Source organism: Solanum pennellii, chromosome 12, assembly GCF_001406875.1.
Source record: "Solanum pennellii chromosome 12, SPENNV200".
Taxonomy (NCBI): domain Eukaryota; kingdom Viridiplantae; phylum Streptophyta; class Magnoliopsida; order Solanales; family Solanaceae; genus Solanum; species Solanum pennellii.
In genome coordinates this window covers 68,074,190-68,077,520 of record NC_028648.1, presented here as the reverse complement: position 1 = coordinate 68,077,520, position 3,331 = coordinate 68,074,190, and the positions used below count along the sequence as shown (strand labels likewise).

At 52.6% G+C, this 3,331-nt stretch overlaps 1 pseudogene; it reads right to left on the bottom strand.

Moving 5' to 3' along the window:
* Positions 1-1,000: 1,000 nt before the first annotated feature.
* Positions 1,001-1,631, bottom strand: LOC114075111 (annotated as a pseudogene).
* Between the last annotated feature and the right edge of the window lie 1,700 nt (positions 1,632-3,331).

Here is a 3,331-nt window from a genome sequence, read left to right as displayed (position 1 = left end):
CGCTGCATCTTCCTCTCCATACGCGCTTCAGACTCAGTAATAGACTTCTGCATCCACGGCTGGATATGATGCAGAAGAGTGGCCATTTGTGCCTCTAGTTTCTGGACCCTAGCAAGCGGGACCAGTAACGGTAGAGGGGCTGTGCGAGAGGGGCTCGCGGCTGTGCTACTACCCGGGATAGACTCGACCGGGGTAGTGTCAGTGGACGCCTGTGTAGCTGTGCGGGCCTGGGCTACCGTGTCTACCAGATCATCCGCAAGTGGTGGCAGCTCTAGACGGGGCCCTCTACGTGGGGCCAACTCATTGGCCTCGTCTCTGATGAGGCCGACGTCAACGGTACCCTGTGGGGTCCTCAACTGATCTATGTGCCATATGGGCACACCTGCAGACCTGCAAAGGGCAAAGATCATGCACGGAAAGGGGTAGGTGGTGGTGACCTTGAATGCCCTCTCGTGCATGACTGCCTGGAGAAGCCATGCGAAGTCGACCTCGAATCCGGCTATCATCGCCGCTATCAACACTGCGCGATCCCAAGTGACGATGTTGTCAGCAGCTGTGGGGGAAAGGCAGTGACGGACGAGCAGCCACAAGAACTTCGCGACGAACGTGAGGTTGGCCTTCTTGATGGCCCCCTTCGGCTCAGTGACCCAATCTGCACCCTCTCCGTCGACTGATAGGTGCAGGGCCATCCACCTCTTGGTGGTCTCCCTCAGTGCTGGCTCTCGCAGGAACTGTCCATCCTTCACTATCTGCCAGCGATAGTCAAACTCGGCAGTGATGGGGGTCCGAGTAGCATCTGCACTCTCGCCGTATAGGAACCGGCGGATGGCTGGCAGGGAAATGTCAACCTGCACGCCCCGGACTCGAACCTGCTCCAATGGGGCCTGTTTAGCGGGAGCAGCCCGCCTGTCGATCTGTGATCGGAGAGTCGCTACATAGGACGCGTAGAACTCTCGGACCATCTCCTCGCTGTATCGTCCCAATGGACGTGCTGTCCACTCTAAGCGATGCCTGGTGAAGAGGTTATGAATCTCCGGCATCGTGGGAAGGCTCCCTGTGAGTACCCGCCGCTCCAGGGTGAGTGTGCGAGTCATTACTCCTTTATCGGTCAAGAACTTTGCGTCGGAGTAAACTTGAAACTGGCCGTCGACACACCACCGGTTTGGCTGGTCAGCGGCTGGGGTGGGGACCTGAACTGGTGCGCCAGATGTAGAGTCTGAACTGTCAGCCTCATCAGACGAGGCCGACGCTGCAGCAGTGGCGGGTGCGGGAACCTCAGCAGAGACTGAAGCTTCCTCGGACCAGGATACGCCTAAGGAGCCAGACGCTCCTTCCTCATTTGTGGCTGACCCAGAGGGTGTGCCGGTCAGTGTGCGCTCCTCATCAGACTGGGAGGCAGTGACTACGCCGGACGTCACCGTCTTGGGTGTGGCTCTAGGAGCACGTGCAGCACGGGAAGGTGTGGAAGTGCCTGGGGGCACATACTCAGGGTCCCGCTCATCATCAGAGCCGATGATCAAGCGTGCAGACGGGGCAACATACTTTGATCGCCCGCGTGCGTAGGTTCGGTCTTGCTTGGGTGCCATAGCAGATAGTACCTGCAAAGGATCACTATTAGTACGAGTAGTGGCAAACAAGACAAGCGAACCCATAAGAAATAAAACAGTGAAAATAGTGTGTCAGTGATATTGAAACTGTATCACACGACGGGCCAGATGACGGCTCATCGTGGCTATGACGGAACGTCATGAGGTCCGTCGTGTTTTACTTGGTCTATGTATATATAAAGAACCCTGAAGGAGAGTCTCTGACTAGCATGACGGTATATGCAGGATGGACCGTCGTGAGTACGACGGTCCGTCGTAGGTGTCCGTCGTAGGAGACTTAGAAAAATATTGGAGACCCTTAGCAGAGGGGTCTCTGATCATCATGACGGTCATGCAGGACGGACCATCGAGGGTACGACGGTCCGTCGTAGGTGTCTGTCGTAGGACACTTAGAAAAATATTGGAGACCCTTAGCAGAGGGGTCTCTGACCATCATGACGGTCGTGCAGGACGGACCGCTATAGTCATGACGGTCCGTCACATGTATCCGTTGAAGGACACTTGGGAAAAAAAATGAGAGACCCTTAGAAATAGGGTCTCTTACAACCGGAACGGTTGTGCAGGACGGACCGTCGTGAAGACGACGATCTGTCACATGTGTCCGTTGGGGCAGGGTGCTAGGGCTTTTGGAACGGACCCTACGACGGTCCGTCGTGTGTACGACGGTCCGTCATCGGGGTCTCGTTCTAAATAACAGTGACAGAACGGGGGGTACCCTATGCATCCCCGATGAACCCACATGGTCTTGTACTGTTTTGGACCTATATTTGTCTATCCCAACTACCTAGGAGACTATCAATGCAAAATCACCTATGGCTAGGGTTGTTAACATGGCAATTTCGAACATTTGTAACCTAGGTCAGGCAGAATCGTATAAAGTAAACAAAATACTATGAGGAACTAAGCTTAATACTAACTAGTAACAAAAATGCAAGATAAATGAGTATAAATTAGAGACACATACCGTAGAAATGGAGAAAAACAGATGCAAAGGTACTCGGTGGCAAGGTAGACACCTACAGCAGCAGCTCCGACTAGTAGATAATAATTTTAAGGCCTTGGAGAATTGTGGGGGCAATGATCGGTGGGAGGGAATGGGGAAGTTGAAAAGAGAGAGTAATGGGAGAAATAAGAAAGTAATGGGGTGAAATATGGAGGGGTGGGGAGTATAAACGGTCAGATTTTGAAAAAGGGTCCAGCCGGGTCGGGTCGGGTATAATTCATTAATCACGCGACGGTTCCCCGACGACGGTCCGTCGCAGTTGTGACGCCCCGTCGTTGGTTCCGTCGTGTGTTCCCTAATTTCAAAATAGCAGAAAAACGTACCTGGTACGATGGATGCATACGACGGTCCGTCACAGGCACAACGGTCCGTCGATGTGTCCGTCATTGACTGTTGCAGAGTAATTTTTTTTCTGCAGAATTTCCTGGTGATGTGCCTGCAAATTTAAAACCCATTAATGGAAAAATGCTACCATGACTTAAAAGATGATAAGTATTGGGTTGCCTCCCAACAAGCGCCTGATTTAATGTCGCGGCACGACTGGGGACACTTGATTACTCAAACTTCATCAAGATGGTATGCCTCTATCACTTCATTCGCCGATTCAGCAGTCCCGAAATAGATTTTTATGCGCTGTCCATTCACCTTGAACCGAACACCCTCCTTAGTTTCCAACTCAACTGCTCCATGAGGGAATAGTTGGGTAACCGTGTAAGGACCA